The sequence below is a fragment of the Mustela nigripes genome, chromosome 2 (genome assembly GCF_022355385.1).
Source record: "Mustela nigripes isolate SB6536 chromosome 2, MUSNIG.SB6536, whole genome shotgun sequence".
Classification (NCBI taxonomy): domain Eukaryota; kingdom Metazoa; phylum Chordata; class Mammalia; order Carnivora; family Mustelidae; genus Mustela; species Mustela nigripes.
Window position 1 is genome coordinate 139,649,719 of NC_081558.1, and position 19,499 is coordinate 139,669,217.

A 19,499-nucleotide genomic window follows, 5' to 3' on the forward strand; every position below is an offset into this window, starting at 1 on the left:
GTGATTTGGTGAGTGCTGTGAAGTGTGTAAACCTGGTGATTCACAGACCTGTACCCCTGGGGATAAAAATATATGTTTATAAAAAATAAAAAATTAAAAAAATAAAAAAATAAAAAAAAAGAATGTAAAGAAAAAAAAAAAAAGCAAGTTGTAGGAAGTTATTTGTATATGAAATCAGTTATGTAAATTTTTAAATAAATGGGACAATGACTATACATTTGTTTCAGACACATACTTATGTAATGAAAGCTTGGAAATATGGACTGGATACACAGAAACACTACAGGGATTGCCTGCAGAGAGAAGCAGCAGCACATACCCTAGAAAGGGAAAGATAGAACCTCAACTTTAATTTTCACTATTTAAAATGGGATCTAAAGTAAATATAACAAACTGTCAATATGCTTTAAAATTCTGGAAATATGCACAATTTTGTATAACTCTTAGTCAAAGTTTTAAATTTATATTGTCTCTCAAAAGCTCTTTTCTGCATTCCTTTTGTCCTGTATTTTCCTAGTTTCCTGTGAGGCACCCAGTACTCTCTCTTTCCCCCGGTTCTCCAAAAGCAATCCAATAGCTGCTGTTGGCATTTAGTGTAATTTGAAGTGGCTCATTATTCCCAGAGATATCTAATTATTAAATCTGTATCTGTATGTACTTTCCAAACATTAAAATATCAGGACAGGTATTTGCACCTTTGTAATTGTAGTGATGTTCTTCTGGGAAATGGGTTTTCCCTGGGATCCTAGAATCACATCTGCTATAATTTTATATGCCTGCTATAATTCAAGACCAGCTCAATAAAAGCAATTAACCTGAGCATTGTTTTATTATTACATTAATGCAAAAACTTGCCTAGGGACATTCTAGTATTCACAATACTGCAAATTATTGCATAAACACAGGCCTCAGTTCCCTAGATGATAGGTGATCAAACAAAAGACAAACCTGTTTTACTTAAACAATAGTTTGTTAGTGAATATGTGTTCAGAGAAATATAGGTAGATGAGATGGTTGAGTTTGGAATCAGGTACTTGATATTCGCAAGGCTGCTGCTTCTCAAGGCTTCTTCCTCAAAGAGACAGAAGGCTATTTCTCTATACTGTACAAGCTGCAAAGCAGGATACAGCTTCTTGGCTGTTCATATACAGGCAAATTGCCACTGGCTGGAACAGAAAGTTCAATGATTTCCCCATTAGCACTGGATTCAGACTTTTACTTCAGTTTGCTTTAAATAATTTGTAACATAATCCAAGATCCCTTTAATGAGTACAAACAACATACACTTTCTAATAAGTCTGGAAAGTGTATTTAGATTTCTGTTCCACTTCATATCAGTTAGTACACAATTTATAATAATAAATAACTAAAAATAACTAAAAAGCTTGGTTTACTTGTTTCTTTTTGTTAATTGGCCTATTAGACTCATTAATAAAATCTGAGCATTTCTTATAAGAATTAGAAACTTCTGTTTCTATAATACTGAAGTCAGATAAATGACTCATGAAAATGTGAGACTCATACTAACAATTTAAGTATATATGTACAAGTATATGTCCTTAATTAAAGTGTGTGTGTGTGTGTGTGTACAAGTCAAATCTTTAATTACCTAAATTTATTTTTTTTAATATTTATTTATTTGACAGAAAGAGAGATCACAAGTAGGCAGAGAGGCAGGCAGAGAGAGAGGGGGTAGCAGTCTCCCCGCCGAGCAGAGAGCCTGATGCGGGACTCTATCCCAGGACCCTGAGACCCTGACCTGAGCCGAAGGCGGAGGCTTCAATCACTGAGCCATCCAGGCGCCCCTAATTACCTAAATTTAAACCATTATCTTGGGTAATACTGCATTTAAATGTATAATAATGCACATGAGTTATTCTTAAATACCAATAGCCATGCTTCATAGTAGAAAAATTGCTTAGACTAGGAATAAAGTATATTATATACTCAGGGTCTTTGTATTAATATATGTGACTTTTCAGTTCAAAAATATATTCATATAGGCTCAACTTTTCAAAATACTTTTTATTCTGGGTTTAACATCAAGAAGTTTTCATTTTAAATATGTTAACACAGAACACTCCATAGGTCTATGAAAACTTTTGTAATACAGAAAAATGATACTAGTCACTCACACTACAGTTAAAAAATTCAAATAGATATATTTTTTACTATAATCAGTTACTGCAGAAGCATTGTTATTTGATATATAGTGGAAATAAAGTGTGAATTACTCCTCTGAAGGCAAAAATATAGAATTACATTTCTGTAAGAGTGGGGAAGTAAAATAAAGCATCTATCTCTGAACTTTGGACATTTATGTCCAAAGAATTTACAAACTTTAATTTCTGACTAAATCTAAAATGGAATGCTTATGAAATATATTTATCTGAATATCAAATGTACCCCACAAAATGTAATTCTTAACTTAGACTCAAATTCTGATGGAATTAAGTAAAGGCATTTCTGTAGTCATTCAGAAAGATGAATGGCTACTAAATGAAATATTAATGACAATGAGCACTCTGACTCTGAATAAATGTAATAATTCCTTTTCCCTTAAATAAAAAAAAAGGAAAAATGGAATTCTTCAAAATCATATAGGTTAGTGCTCATGTCAGTAGCACATATACTAAAATGGGAACAATATAGAGAAGATTAGCATGGCTGTTGTACAATGATATCATGCAAATTCCTAAAGCAGTCCATATTTCTTAAGACATTGAAGCAACCTAAAATGTCCATCAATAGATGAATATATAAGAAGATGTATACATACATGTATATTTTATAGACACATGTGTGCATATACATAAATATACATGTATACATATCTGTATGTACATATATTTGTATGTATATACATACATACACATAAATATATGAATATATATACATATATGTATGTATACACAGACACACATATTTACTGGAATATTACTCAGCCCCAAAAAGGATAATATCTTGCCCTTCGTGACAACATGGATGGACCTAAAGGGTATGCTGCTAAGTGAAGTAAGTCAAATAGCTGAAAGACAAATACCATATTATTTTACTTAAATGTGGAATCTAAAAAACAAATATACAAACAAAAAGCAGAATGAGACCTATAAGTTCAGAGAACAACTGACGATTACTAGAGGGAAGAGGGGCAGAGGTATGAGCAGTATGGGTGAGGGGGAGTGGGGAGATGCAGGCTTCCAACTGCAGAATGAATGGGCCAACAGAGTGGAGCATATAGAATAAGGAATGTAGTCAATGGCATTGTAATAGTATCATATGGTGACAGATGGTGACTTACACTTGTGGTAAACATACCACAAAGCATAAAGATGTTGAATCACTATGTTGTACACCAGAAACTAGTGCAGCACTGTGTATCAACTATACTCAAGAGGAAAAATAAAAAAAAAAGGACAGTGTATCATCAAGATCGAGATATGCTATAAATAAAAATTTGCCTTATTTGAGAGGCAGGGCGAGGGACTTGGGGGGTAAGGAAAGAAAAAAATGAAACAAGATCTGATTGGGAGGGAGATAAACCATAAGAGACTCTTAATCTTGCAAAACAGACTGAGGGTTGCTGCAGGGAGGGGGGTAGGGAGAGGGTGGTTGGGTTATGGACATTGGGGAGGGTATGTGCTGTGGTGAGTGCTGTGAAATGTGTAAGCCTGATGATTCACAAACCTGTACCCCTGGGGCAAATAATACATTATATGTTAATAAAAATGATTTTTAAAAATTTCCCTTGTTCCCGCAAAGATTTTAAAATATATAGTTCTAAAATTCTTTAGAATAAACATTTTAAAAGACTGAGATCTTCACCTTGGTGGAGAGGGCATGGCCATGTCTCACTGAATGACAGAGAAGTCACTGTGGTACTGTGTCAGCAAAACCTCCTAAAAATCTGATGTCTGGGTTGTCAGAGAAAGCTATTTACAGGGATACATCTCCCCAGAGGCATTCTGCTACAATATCACTGGGGGAAGCTGCTGACCGCCAGGCACCGTAGGAGGCAGAAGATGAAGAAGCTGCAAGTGACACAGGAGCCTGTGAGTGAGCATACACTGGAACCAGGAAGCAAAGCTCTTCTCTCCCTCAGTCTCTCTCCATCATGTACTTGCAAAGCCTCAGTGCTTGGTGACAATGGAAAAATACTCTGGGGCCCAAATCCATTTCACACAGTAATAAAGAAGAGTGAATTTAGCCTTTTCTTCTGAGTGATTTTTCTAGCCTCTGCATGCAGTATTCAATGCTACAATGCTTGGTTATATCAAATCAGTCAAAGGAGAAAGATCATGAAGAATTTCATGAGAATGGTTTCTAAGGGCAAGGTCTGGAAATGGCATGTATCATTTCTATTTATGTGTCACTGACAAGAACTCAGTCATAGGCTCACACTAACTGCCAAGGCAGGATAGGAAAGGTAGTTAAGTTGAGGCCCAGGAAGAAGAAATGTTTTTTGGTTTTTTGTTTGTTTGTTTGGTTTAATTTATTTGAGAGAGAGAGAGGGGGGTTGAGAGAATGGAGAGAATGAGCAGAGGGAGAATCAGACTCCGCACAGAGCAGGGAGCCCCAATGTGGGACTGGATCCTAGGACTCTGAGATCATGACCTGAGCCAAAGGCAGACTCTTTTTTTTTTTTTTTTAAGTTAAAAGAAGCACTTATATACTCAATGAGATCAATATTACAGGAAGGTGGTAGAGGCAGAGTTCACCCATAATAGTAATTAATCTAAAACATCAGCTAATCCAAATAATAGAAAAAGAGCCAATGTCATTTGCATTTGCCTTTGGAGTATACTGTCTTGCAACTGTAGCATGTTCTCTCTCTCTCTCTTTCTCCCCCCCCTCGGGTACCTGTGCTTCCAAAGCATGTACTCTTTTATTTAAAATTTTTTTATAAACATATAATATATTATTGGTCCAGGAGTACAGGTCTGTGAATCACCAGGTTTACACACCAGGTTTACACACTTCACAGCACTCACCACAGCACATACCCTCCCCAATGTCCTTAACCCCACCACCCTCTCCCGACCCCCTCCCCCAGCAACCCTGGGGGAGTTTTGTGATATTAAGAGACTCTTATGGTTTGTCTCCCTCCTGAGCCCATCTTGTTTCATTTATTCTTTTCCTACCCCCCAAAACCCTCACATTGCATCTCCACTTCCTCATATCAGGGAGATCATATGATAGTTGTCTTTCTCCTATTGACTTATTTCGCTAAGCATAATACCCTCTAGCTCCATCCATGTCATCGCAAATGGCAAGATTTCATTTCTTTGCATGGCTGCATAGTATTCTGTTGTGTATATATACCACCTCTTCTTTATCCATTCATCTGTTGATGGACATCTAGGTTCTTTCCATAGTTTGGCTATTGTAGACATTGCTGCTAGAAACATTCAGGTGCACGTGCCCCTTCAGATCACTGCATTTGTATCTTTAGGGTAAATACCCAGTAGTGCAATTTCTGGGTCATAAGGTAGCTCTATTTTCAACTTTTGAGGAACCTCCATGCTGTTTTCCAGAGTGGCTGCACCAGCCTGCATTCCCACCAACAGTGTAGGAGGGTTCCCCTTTCTCCACATCCTCACCAGCATCTGTCATTTCCTCACTTGTTAATTTTAGCCATTCTGATTGGTGTGATGTGGTATCTCATTGTGGTTTTGATTGTGTTTCCCTGATGCCGAGTGATGTGGAGCACTTTTTCATGTGTCTGTTGGCCATCTGGATGTCTTCTTTGCAGAAATGTCTGTTCATGTCCTCTGCCCATTTCTTGATTGGATTATTTGTTCTTTGGGTGTTGAGTTTGCAAAGCTCTTCATAGATTTTGGACACTAGTCCTTTATCTGATATGTCATTTGCAAATATCCTTTCCCATTCTGTCAGTTGTCTTTTGGTTTTGTTCATGTTTCCTTTGCTGTGCAAAAGCTTTTGATCTTGATGAAGTCCCAATAGTTCATTTTTGCCCTTGCTTCCCTTGCCTTTGGCGATGTTCCTAGGAAGAAGTTGCTGCGGCTGAGGTCTGAGGTCGAAGAGTTTCAAAGACAGATTCTTAACCCACTGAGCCATCCAGATGCCCAAAGAAATGGTTTTGGTGACTTGTCAGTCTCTGTCATAGGTTATTTCTCTTAATTTATTATTTTATTTTTCCTGAAAGCAATGCATCTTACTGCTCATCACCATTACCTCTGGCCTGGATGATACTAATGTATGTATGTAATAACCTCAGATGTCAGCTGGGGCCCCATCCAGTCCACTAAAATCTGATGATGATGGTAATGCATGTACATATATATTGAGATGCCAACTAAGACTCTTCTACTCTTTGAGTTCCAGACAAGATTTGTCCCAGCTTCATGTCCCCAGAGAGGTCTGCAAATTCCTGAGTTCTTACATTCTTATAGTCTTCTCCATGCCTAACTTCTGTTTCCATATACGCTGTTGCCATTCTTCACTGCTTTGATCCAGATATGAAATCCAAATCTTTCATTGATTTTCATTCAAAAACACTTGTTTAACCACCCCATTTGTGGAAGACTTTACAGAAGAAATTTAAATGCAGGAGGAATAATTTCAAACTACATAATAGGCAGCCTCTCCTTAGTACTGACTTCTAGGAAGTTTCTGAAGATTTTCACCTCATCTGGTTTTCTTCTACACATCACCTCGCTGCTTCCTTTCTCCCCAGAGTCTCTTTACCCCTCAAGAGAAAAACAGATCCCTTTTGTTTTGTCATACAGAACAATGTAACCATCTTTATTAGTTGTTTAAGTTCCTACTGACACCAATGTTCTTGGGAGTATTATTTTCCATCCCCAAGGCATGTTCTGGTTTGTTAAAGCTAAAATTTTCACATTATTTCATACAAAGTCAAATGACTTGATATTGACTATATTAAGTGAGTTCTAGGAGTTCAGCATTCCTAATATGTGTTCTATGGTGCACTGGTCCTATGAGATAATCTGTAGACATAAATAAATGAATAAATAAATAAATAAATAAAATTTATGATTAAGTAATTTTAAGAATCCTTGCATACTTACTCTTCTCCTTGGAAATTTACAGTGCATATCAAGCATATTGAAAGCTGGGAAAAGGTCATATACCTGCTTACTGTGATAGTAGCTAACTTACTTGATAACAAACCTTTTTTTTTCTTTTTTTCACAAAATGCCCTCTAATGTACAGAATGCACAGAATGTAGAAAGTTCCTTCTAGCTATAATGTTCTGAAACACTCTAATTCTTAAGCACCTATATGACTAATGACAAAGCAACTATAAAACAAAACAAAAAACCATCAGTGCGACAGCCTGGCCAGAATGGGAGCTGTCACACACTTTCTTACTGTAAGATCCCTCTTGGATGACTACTGCTTCCACCCACCCAGAGTTTAAGTATTCTGGCTATTCTGAGAGGCTGAGGCAGAGTTTCAGAGACTAATCAGAAATGAACAGGAAAAAGAAAAAGCAAATTTACCTGCTGGTGCTGAAACTCTCTGTTTCTACACTTTCACCTTCAACAAGGCTACTTGAGGCTGTCTGCATGAAAAACATCCCTTCCCTTTTTTCTCTTTGTATTCTCCCACCACAGGATTCCTGTGTTTTCTTGAGATAAGCTGCTTCTGTTTCCAGCACTCTTCCCCAATCCCCCACCCCCTCTCCGATATTTAACCTTTCACTAATGCTGGTGTTGACTCTTGATCTTTTTGGCCAAAAGGACAGTGGTTATAATGTAACCACATTTTATAGCAAGTCAGCAGTCTAGACAGTAGGTGACTTTTATTACCCCTTCTAACCTTGACACTCTGAAGTAGTTAGACCTTTGCTCTGGTAGAACATAGTGACTAGCAAATTTTAAAAAACATATCTTAAATGAGAAATACTGTTGGGAAGCACAATTCTCTTGAATATTGTCACCAAGGCACAGGCCCACATTTTTATCAGTTTGAAAGTATCTTGAAAAACACACAGTATGATGTAAATACAGTAGAATGTTAGTATTTCCTGTTACTTTCTTTGAAGAAGTATTTATTTCTACTGTTTGAGTACTTCAGGCTCTGAAATAAATATATTGAAGTCCCCTTCTCCTTTCAGATAACTTTTTTTTAAAAAGGTAGAAGTCTTTATACTTACTGACTACAAGTTCTTTGCATGATACATGTGTTGCAAGTTATTAACACCCAGTCTGATGGCTTACCTTTTATTTTCTTAATGGAGTCTTTTAAATAGCAGAGTTTTTAAATTTTTAAGTTCAATTTGCCCATTTTCTTCCAGAATATTTAGATTTTTAGCTTTTATGTTTAATTCTATAACCTATATCAAAAGAAACTTTGTGAATGATATGAGGTAGAGATCAAGGTTAATTATTTTTCATATATTTATCTGGTTGTTACAGCACTATTTGTTGAAAAACTTTCCTTTCTCCATTGAAATTCTTAGTGCCTTCATTAAAAACCTATTGACCATAAATGGTGGATCTATTTCTGAGCTCTGTTCTGTTTCATTGATGTATCTTTCTATTCTTATTCTAATATCATAGCCTTAATTACTATAATTATACAGTAAGTCTTGAAATCAAGTAATGTGACCTCCAACCTTGCTCTTTTTCAAGACAGTTTTGTTTATTGTTTTGTTTCAAGATTATTTTGTTTATTATGGGTTCTTTTACTTGAAAATAAATTATAGAATCACTTTATTTATATTTACAAATAAATAAATAAATACAGATCTATTGCTGTTTTAAGTGGGATTGCATTGAATTTCTATGTCAGTTTGAGAAATTTACATCTTAAAAATATTAGTTGATTTCATCCATAAAGATGGCATAATCCTCCATCTGTTTAGGTTTTTTGAAATTTCCCTCAGAAATATTTTTCACTTACTGTGCAGAAGTTGTGTACATTATTATTAAGTTACTAATGAATATAAAATTTTTTTCAAAGATTTGTTTATTTATTTTAGAAAGAGAGAGAGACACAGTGAGCATGAGTTGAGGGGGCAGAGAGAGAGGGAGAGAAAATCTCAAGCAGACTGTGCTAAGTGGAGAGCCTGACATGGGGCTCAATCTCATAACCCTGAGATTATGACTTGAGCCAAAACCAAGAGTCTGATGCTTAACTGACTGCACCACCCTGGCATCCCTAAAATGTTTTTAATACTATTATAAAGCATACAATTTTAAAGTTTCATTTTCTAAATGTTTATTGTTAATGGAAACACTAATGTCTCCACTATCTCAGATTCACCACATGAAATTATTTAAAAAGTAAATCAATTAATTTAACTATGAAAAATATAAACCAAGTATAGTTACACATAAGATTGACTGTTCAGAATTTATTTACTAGTAATATCTTCATAAATTGATTGACTCTTCATCCATGATAAAACTTATTGAGGAGAATGTGACAGATGGTACCCAAAACAGACTTTTTTTTTTTTAACGATTTTATTTATTTATTTGACAGAGAGAGATCACAAGTAGGCAGAGAGGCAGGCAGAGAGAGAGGAAGGGAAGCAGACTCCCTGCTGAGCAGAGCGCCTGATGCAGGGCTCGATCCCAGGACCCTGAGATCATGACCTGAGCCGAAGGCAGAGGCCCCAACTCACTGAGCCACCCAGGTGCCCCGAAGTAGACTCTTAAAGACTTTAATTAAATGCCTCAGTTTCTATGTCCTCTGTCTTTGGTCTATCAACAAAACCTTAATGTAGTAAATTTTAACTTAATCTACTCAATATAGTAGCTAACCCATGCTGAAATTCACATTAGAAGTTTATAAAAAGCATTTTAAGCTAGTCAAAAATATATCTGTAAGGCATAAAAACTGATTAATAAATCCAGGGTCGATGACATAAAATTTATACACTGCCACTTCAACATTTTTTTAAATCCTATAGCTATCTTCTTTTCCTTCTCAAATCTCTAAAGTTATTCCTATATTTTTTCTTCCTAATGATTTTATTATTCTTAATGTCTTCCCATTCAATGACTATCTTACTTCTATTTTAAAGGAAACTTGATATTTCTTTTGTTGACTGAATCTTCATAAAAGAAACTTCCTCTGGGCCATCTTTTTCTCTAGGCTAAGCCCTTTGAGTGTCTTCATCAGGCATATACGCACCATATAAACTTCCCATAGTACTACATGCCCAGAACACTGAAGGGATTCGGATAAATGTTTTAAATGAATGAGTAAATGAATAGACATATAAATTAAATAAATCTGGGTTATATACCCAACTTTCCCCTATTTTCCCTAACTCATTAATAATCCAATCATTGTTTTTCAACCTAACCTTGCTGAACATTTTTGCTGCACTGACTTTCTCATTCATATCTTTTTGTCTTGTGTTTGCTTTAATCTCTTATTTTCACAGTATGTTTCCATCATATTATCCTGTTCCTTATCTTCCTCCCATTCACTTATATTGACCTAGTTCTTTTACTCTACACACATTTCTTAAGAGTTCATCCAATTTCCAGTTTAAATTGATTTTATGGATCAGATCTGCTACTACCTCATAGAGTGCCAGTGTGAATGCAAAGAAAGCAGACTTTCTGGGTACCCACAGCTCTGCAGATGCACATATTGTTATTATAAGCCACTTTTGTACAAATCTGAAAGATCTGCACCTTCCTTGGACTCAGCCAGCTACACTATACACAGAAGTCCTGTGAATGAATCCCAATTCTACAATTCCACATTCTACAAAATACCAGGTCTGGATTATCTATAAAGGGTTCATATGAATACTCCTAGGTCATGTGAAATCAAAAAAAATAAAATAAAAATTTGTCCTTTAATCCAAATTTCCTATTCTTTCTAACTTCAAGATTGCATTACGTTATCAATGACCAAGCCATTCTGACACATACTTAACATTATAACTCAACTGTCCATTTTCTTTCAGAGACTACCACATAAAACAAGACCCTACAATGTGATCATTTCACTATTCCAGTGGTTTCATGTTGGAGGTGTTTCTCTTTCAGGCTCTCTATTTGGTGACTTTTCATTGCACTTAAAATAGAATCCACTGAAAGCCCATAAGACTTGATTTGATTGTATTCACTTCCCTTCCCCAACCTTCATATTACAATTAGCATCCTTGATATCTCATAAACCTACATTTTTCCCTTGACAGTTTATCATTTTAATTAAACAAACACTTGTAAAGTCGTGTTTTATATTTGTCTCCTTCAGACTCACATTCACCTAAGAATGTAAGGAGTTTATCAACTTATTCAATCTTTATTCCCAGAATCTAGTATAATAACAGCACATAGTGGGCAGTGTGCATTTGTGACAGAATAAATGTAAGTATCAAAAAAGTGTCATTCTAAAAATGGAAATGGTCTAGTTAAATATAGCCCATATTAAAAAGGCCAGGAATAATAGAGTTCAAACTCTGCCATGTAAACTGAGGATGAAGTAACCATTAATCATTCTCACAATTTTCAGTGGTCTTGATTCCTTCAAAAATGCCATTATCATTGCTCCTGAAGCAGACCTTTTATATATCTCAGTATCTTACTGGGGAGAATAGTCCCTAGTACTCACCCCTTAACATTAATGTTTTAACTAGTCCATCTCACTTTATTAATGAGAGAGAGCACACTGGCACAAACAGCTGGAAGAGCTGCTTAAAAATGAGGCCGAATTTTTATTCATTTGTTTATTATTTTAAGGGAGAAATGGCAGAAAAGTGAATGGAAATACACATGAACAAAAAGTATAATAGTCTGTGCTTACTAATGGAAAAGGAAATGAGTGTTTATTTATTTATTTATTTCCCCCTTGGTATGTGAAATAGAAATACCAGAGCTAAAACTCCCCTAACCCACCTAGTCAGATGGTCCTCAACCACAGAATGTTTTGTATTCAACTTCTCTACTTACTGAATAAGGATGTGATGACATACTTGTGCCTCATTTTGCTCATTTGTAAGAGTGGGAAAATACTATATTTACCTGCTTATATATAATGAGATAGTACACTTAAGATATTTTGACAGTGGTTAGCACATAGCAATGAATCAATAACTTCTCTCATTATTATTAATATATAATATTTGTGGATGGAGATTTGATAAATTTCCCTGACATCAAATTTCAGTGCCAGTCATCAGTTCTATCAGTTCTTCTTTTTTTTTTCCAGTTAAACCTAAAAGTTTTATCTACAATTCAAACTCACCTGAACCATTTACAAAGCTATCATTTAGTTCCATTAACACCAGTCACAACCCTTTTTTTTTTTTAAAGATTTTATTTATTTATTTGACAGACAGAGATCACAAGCAGGCAGAGAGGCAGGCAGAGAGAGAGGAGGAAGCAGGCTCCCTGCAGAGCAGAGAGCCCGATGCAGGGCTCGATCCCAGGGATCCCTGGGATCATGACCCAAGCTGAAGGCAGCGGCTTAACCCACTGAGCCACCCAGGCACCCCAGTCACAACCCTTTTGTTAGTTGAGAGGACCCTGGCTCAATAGGCTGTCCAATTACCTGGCCTTTAGCCTTACGCCACATTTGCATCCTGGTTTTACAGGGGGCTATTTTAAGCCCTCCACTTTTGCAACCACTTCTCTACTACTCATCCCTCAAAGAGAGATAGCCAGCTGATACACAAAATCAGGACAAAATATTTCTACCCTTTCACTGTTTTTGTATACAGTGCAATTAATCCACATCCTGAATCACTATGGGATATAAATTCTATATTGAACATCCTATACACAGTCATTTTCATCTTTGCTTCTTTGTCATTTTTTCCCAACAACATGGGACACCTGGCCAGTAACTAATAGAATTAAGGAATTTTTCCCCTGTTAAGAGCACCTCTGAAGCAGACTCCAGCAAAGGAAGAGCCAAGTACCAAGACTATCTAGAAGAAATGATATGTGCCTTTCCTGACACACATGTATTACTCATCCATGCCAGAAATCATAGCCCCACCCACTCTGAAGAGTGTTTTCTGGTCCTATATGACCAAAAGGACTGGCAACAACCCATGGAAACTGTGTAGCACCACAGTACTTAAGCCAAGAGGCAGGTGGGCGGAGCCGATCATTCTTAGAGTAGAAAGCCATCACCAGGCACAGAACATTCCTGTGTTGTGCACATACAGGAGGGTTAACACTTAGCCAAGGCTGAGGGTAGCTCTTGGCCCCTCCCAACCAGACCTCCTGTTAGAAAAACACAGTAGCCTGAAGTGACCTCATTTCATCCCATGCAAGCAAGGGAGCTGAGACATAGCCCCACCCACTATGGATACTGTCTTCCAACCCCACCTGACCACAAGGGCTGGAGACAACTCCTGGGAGCTGTAATCCAGTGGCACTCAAACCAAAAGGCAGGCAGAGCCAATAGTTTGTGGAACAAAGCCAGTGGTCCTGTTTAGTCAGAGAATTTGGGGTGTGGGTCAGCTTGAGCTAAGATAATAAACAAGGAGCTTTAATGGCTTTAGAGCTCCTTTCCTTAAGCAGGGAATCTAATTTATAGCCCTAGTCATCCCTGAAGATGGCCTTATCCTGTCTTCTAGGGAACCTAACCAGAGAACATACGAAGCTACAAAGCCCATTCAGCAGTCACATGTACAGTGGCATTTGAACAGAAAGCATGGGTCACGGCTTCCCCCACCTGCAGAGCAAAACTAGTCACCTTACATGACCAGGGAATTCAGTGTACACTGGCCTAGTTCGGGTCCCCAAACTAGAGGCTATACCAGCCCTGGGCCCTGTCTTGCTGCCCTGTCAGAGGAAGAAAGCTAATTTCTAGCCTCATCTACTACTGAATATAGTACCTAGTCCTGACCATCTAGTAAATCTTACCAGAGAATCCAGGTAATCATGGAGTCCATCCTACAGTTCAACTTGGGTAGAGAACAAAACCAACAGTCCTTTCAAACTGTTATAAGCCAGTGGCATACACTCTTATCCCCATCTTCAGAGCTCAAACAGTTGCTTCACCCAAAAATAGAGTATAAGAGCAAGCCCCACCTTCCCAAGGATATCACCGGCAGACCACACCCAGAAACCCAAAATAAGCTGACTAGCAAATAACTGCCTTTGCCAAAGAAAAACTATGAAGTCTGAAAGAAGAGCCTGATTACTCAAAGCACAGATAACAACATATGAAAAGGAAGATAACAAAAAAATCAGGTAAATATGGTACCACCAAAGGAAACTAATAAAGCTCTAATAAAGGAAATAATCTATGAACTATGAACAAAGATTTCAGAATAATCTTCTTAAGGAAGTTTACCAAACTACAAAACAAACAAACAAACAAACAAACAAAAAAACCCAGACAAATGAAATTCAGGAAACAATGAAAAAACAAAATAAGAAGCTCAACAAGGAAAGAGCAACCATGAAAAAACAACAACAACAGGAATTCTTGCATTAAAAGATACAATAAACTGAACTGAAGAACTCAATAGAAAGTTCAAAAGTAGACTCAACTGAAGAAGGAATGCTGGAGGATAAAATATTGGAAATTACTCAAAGTTATAAAAAAATAAGAAATGAAAATTATTGAAGAAAGCATATGGGAATTATAGAACACAATGAAAAGAAACAATATGTACTTTATGGGGATTCCAGAAAAAGATAAAGAGAAAGAGATAGAAAGTATATTTAAAGCAATAATGGCAGGGGTGCCTGGGTAGCTCAGTCATTAAGCATCTGCCTTTGGCCCAAGTCATGATCCCAAGTCATGATCCCAAGGGAAGAAAAAGGACATTTCAAGTTAGGGTCCTGGGATCGAGTCCTGCATCAGGCTCTCTGCTCGACAGGAAGTCTGCTTCTCCCTCTCCCCCTCCCTCTGCTTGTGTTCCCTCTCTCACTGTGTGTCTCTCTCTGTCAAATTAATAAATAAAATCCCCCCAAAAATAAAGAAAGAAATAATGGCTGCAAATGTCCCAAACCTGCAGATCCAGATCCACAAAGCCCAAAGGAATCCAAATAGGTTGAATCTGAATACCACTATACTGAGAGACATTATAATTAAATAAAATTGACCCAAAAGTCAAAGACAATTATATGAGCAGCAGAGAAAAAAGTAAGTTACAAACACCTTAAGGGAACCTCCATAAGACTATCAGTGCATTTCTCAACAGGAGAAACTTTTAAAGTCAGGAGAGAATGGGACAATATATTCAAAACATTAAAAGAAAATAACAGTAAACTGAGAACACTATTCCCAGTGAAGCTGTCCTTTGGAAATTAAGGAGGGATAAAGTCTTTCCTGAACAAATAAAAGATGAGGTAGTTCACTACCACCAGGCCTGTCTTACATAAAATGCTAAAGGGACTTCTTTGAGTAGAAGCAAAAGAATGCTAATTAACACCATAGAAACATAAAAGAGTGGTATAAATCTTTACAGTAATGGTAAATATATACTTATAGGTAGACAGCAATATGGGAATAGTGGTACTTAATTCACTTACAATTCTAGTTTGAAAGTTAAAAAAAAAGTAATAAAAAATAACCATAACTACCAATAATCTGTTACTAGTTACACAATGTAAAAAACATTTAAATTGTAATAAAATGTGAGGGGAAGAAGTAAAAATGTCCAATTTACAAATTCTACTGAAGTTAAGCTGTTATCCGTTTAGAATAGGGTGTTATAAGTTTCAGACATTTTATGTTATTCTCATGTAACCACAAGAGAAAGTCCTGTAGTAATTACACAGAAGAATACAATAAAGAAGTCAAAGCACACTAACACCAAAAGACATCAAAGCATACACAAAAAAAAGCAGGGTAAGAAACAAGGAACAACAGATCTATAGCCCAGAAAATAAGCACAATGACCATAATAAGTCTTTACCTATCAATAATCATTTTAAATGTAAATAGATTAATTTTCCAATTAAAAGGCACAGAATGGCTGAAAGGATAAAAAACAAAACCCAACAATATGCAGCCTACTGGAGACTCACTTTGGCTTCAAAGACACACATAGATAGGACGAGAGTGAAGGGATGAAAAAGGACATTTCAAGCAAAGGATAACAAAGTAACAACAACAAGCAGGAGTAGTTCTATTTATATCAGATAAAACAGACTTGAACAAAACATGGTAAAAGGAGACAAAAAGGGTAATTATATAATGAAAAAGGGTCAGTACCTTAAAAAGATCAAAAAATTGTAAATAGTTATGTACCCAAATCTGGAGCACCTAAATATTTAAAGAAAAAACTAATAAAGCTTAAAAAAAAATAAATAGTAATACAATAGTTGAGAACTTTAATACCCAGCTCTCAACAATGAATGGATCATTGAGACACAGCATCAATAAGGACATAGAGGATATGGACAACACTATAGACCAAATGGACTTGACAGACATATACAGAACATTCTACCCAACAACAGCAGAATACACATTCTTCTCAAGTGCACATGGACCATTTTCTAGAAAAGATAGTATGTTATGCCACAAAACAAGTCTTAGCGAATTCAAGAAGACTGACATCATACCAAGTATCTCCCCTGACGACAATGGCATGAAACTAGAAATCAGTAACAAGAGGAAAACTGGAAAATTCCTGAACAAGTGAAAATTAGGCAACACTTTCCTGAACACCCAATGGATCAAAGAAAAACTTAAAGGGAAAATTTTAAAGAACAGAGTTTTTAAAAGACTTGTAGAAATAGAAACACATCACACCAGAACTTGTGGGATGCAGCAAAACCAGTTCCAATAGGAAACTTCATAACCATAAACAGCTACATCAAGAAGACAGAAAGATTCCAAATAGACAACCTAAATCTAGGCCTTAAGAAACTAGAAAAAGAACAAACTGAACCTTAAGTTAGCAGAAAAAAGGAAATAAAGGTTAGAGCAAAAATAAGTTAGAAAACAGAGAAACAATAGAGAGGACGAACCAAACTAAGAGTTGATTCTTTGAAAAGACAAACAAAATTGACAAACCTTGAACTACACCAACCAAGGGGGACAAAGGACCCAAATCAAGAAAATTTATAAATGAACAAAGGAGATATTACAACAGATACCACAGAAATTTAAGAGATCATTAAGAAGCTACTATAACCAACTATATACAACAAACTGCTCAATCTAGATGGAATGGAAATATTCTTAGAAACATACAACTTAGCAAGACTAAATAAAAAAATAGAAAATATGAATAGACCAATTACTATTAAGGAGACTGTCAGTAAACAAAAATTTCCTGGTAAAGAAAAACCCAGGACAAGAGAGCTTCATTGGTGAATTTTACCAAATATTTAGAGAAAAACTAACACCAATTCTTCTCAAACTCTTCCAAAAAATTGAAAAGGAGAAAATACCTCCAAACTCATTTTACAAAGCCACCATTTTCCAGATACCAAAACCATAAAAGGATATTACTAGAAAAGAAAGCTACAGGCCAATTATCCCTGATTAATACGGATGCAAAAATTCTCAATAAAATACTATTAAAAATAAATAAATAAACAAAATAAAATGCTATCAGACTAAATTTAGTATCACATTAAAAGGATCATTCGACATAAGCAAGTGGGATTTATCCCTGGGAGGCAAAGATGTCTCAATGTATGCAAATCAATTAATGTGAATGAAAGAAATTAATAGAATGAAAGAAAAGAATCATGATCATCTCAATAGATGTAGAAAAAACATTGTCCCTAACAAAAACTCTTAACAAATTAGGCATAGAAAAAACATATCTCAACATAATAAAGGCTATATATAATAAGCCCATAGTTAACATTACATTCAATGATGAAAGACTGCAAGCCTTTCCTCTAAGATTAGGAGATTAGGAGTAAGACAAGAGTGCATATTTTCACCATTCATATTCAACAAAGGAATAGAATTCTTAACTAGTGCAATCAGGCAAGAAAAACAAAAAAACAAACAAACAAACAAAAAAACCTGACATCAGAATTGGAAAGGAAGAAGTAAAATTGTCTCTTTATAGATGGTAAGGTTTTATATATAAAAAAATCCTAAAGACTCATCCAAAAACTGTTCTAATTGATGTATTCGGTAAATTTGCAAGATACATATTAAGCATACAAAAAAATCTTTACTATTTCTATATACTAATAATGCATTTTCCAAAAAAGAAATAAATTGATCCCATTTACAATAGCATCAAAAACAAGACTTAGAAATAAATTTAACTAAGGAGGTTAAATACCTCTACTATGAGAACTACAGACACAAATCACTATTTCATCTGCTATTGATGGGTCCAATAAGGACTTCTAGTCCTACAAGGGCCCACAGAATCCAGGGAGAAGGCAGAAACAATTTTTATTATTCTTTTATTTTTCTTATTATCCACAGTATTTTTTTCTTTTTTAGATTTACTGAATCTAAAATCTTAGGTTTACAAGGCAGTCATGCCAGATAATCCACTTTATTTTTTCCCTAGTTTTGTTAAGAAATATTTGACATAAATTACTCTATAAGTTTAAAATATTACAGCATAATGGTTTGATTTACATATATTATGAAATGATTACACAATAGGTTCAGCTAATATCAATCTTCTCATACAGATACAATCAAAAGAAAAGAGACAAGAAAAGAAAATAATTGTTCTCCTTGTGATGAGAACTCAGAGGATTTATTGTCTTAACAACTTTCCTAGATTATACAGCACCATTAACTTCAGTTATCATGTTGTATATTACATCCCTAGTACTTATTTATCTTATACCAGGAAATTTGCACCTTTTGATCACAATTTTCCCTCACCCTATTTCCACCTAACCACAAGTGTGATCTCTTTTCCTAGTTTATTGTTGTTTTATTTACTTTTTTAAAAGATTTTTTTAAATTTATTTGACAGCAGAGATCACAAGTAGACAGAGAGGCAGGCAGAGAGAGAGGGGGAAGTAGGCTCCCCGCTGAGTAGAGAGCCCAATGCAATGCGGGGCTCAATTCCAGGACTCTGGGATCATGACCTGAGCTGAAGGCAGAGGTTTTAACCCACTGAGCCACCCAGGCACCCCTGTTTTGTTGTTGTTGTATTTTAATCATACACTATTTGTCTTTCTCTGTCAGATTTATTTCATTTAGCTCAATGCCTTCAAGGTCCATCCATGTTGTCACAAATGGTAGGATTGCCTCATTTTTTATGGCTTAATAACATTCGTGTGTGTGTGTGTGTGTGTGTGTGCACGCGCGCGCACGTGTATGTGCATGCATGCGTGCATATCACAACTTCTTTATTCATTCAGCCATCAGTGAACACTTAGGTTGTTTCCATGTCTTGGTTACTATAAGTAATGTTGCTATGAATGTGGGGGATGCAGATATCTTTTTGAAGTGCTTTCACCTCCTTTGAATATATACCATAGAATATTACTCAGCCATAAAAAGGAATGAGCCCAGGGGGCGCCTGAGTGGCTCAGTGGGTTAAAGCCTCTGCCTTTGGCTCAGGTCATGATCCCAGGGTTCTGGGATCAAGCCCTGCCTCGCACTCTCTGCTCAGTGGAGAGCCTGCT

The 19,499-nt window shown here is 36.0% G+C and overlaps 1 long non-coding RNA gene and 1 other non-coding gene across 5 annotated transcripts in view; one reads left to right on the forward strand and one right to left on the reverse strand.

Annotated features, from left to right (window-relative positions):
* The window catches only part of LOC132012115 (uncharacterized), a 196,068-nt gene that overhangs the window by 45,115 nt on the left and 131,454 nt on the right, over window positions 1–19,499 (reverse strand). The window lies entirely within an intron of this gene.
* LOC132012694 (U6 spliceosomal RNA) lies at window positions 2,609–2,715 on the forward strand. The gene has a single exon (XR_009402692.1). It is a non-coding gene; the product is annotated as a U6 spliceosomal RNA (small nuclear RNA).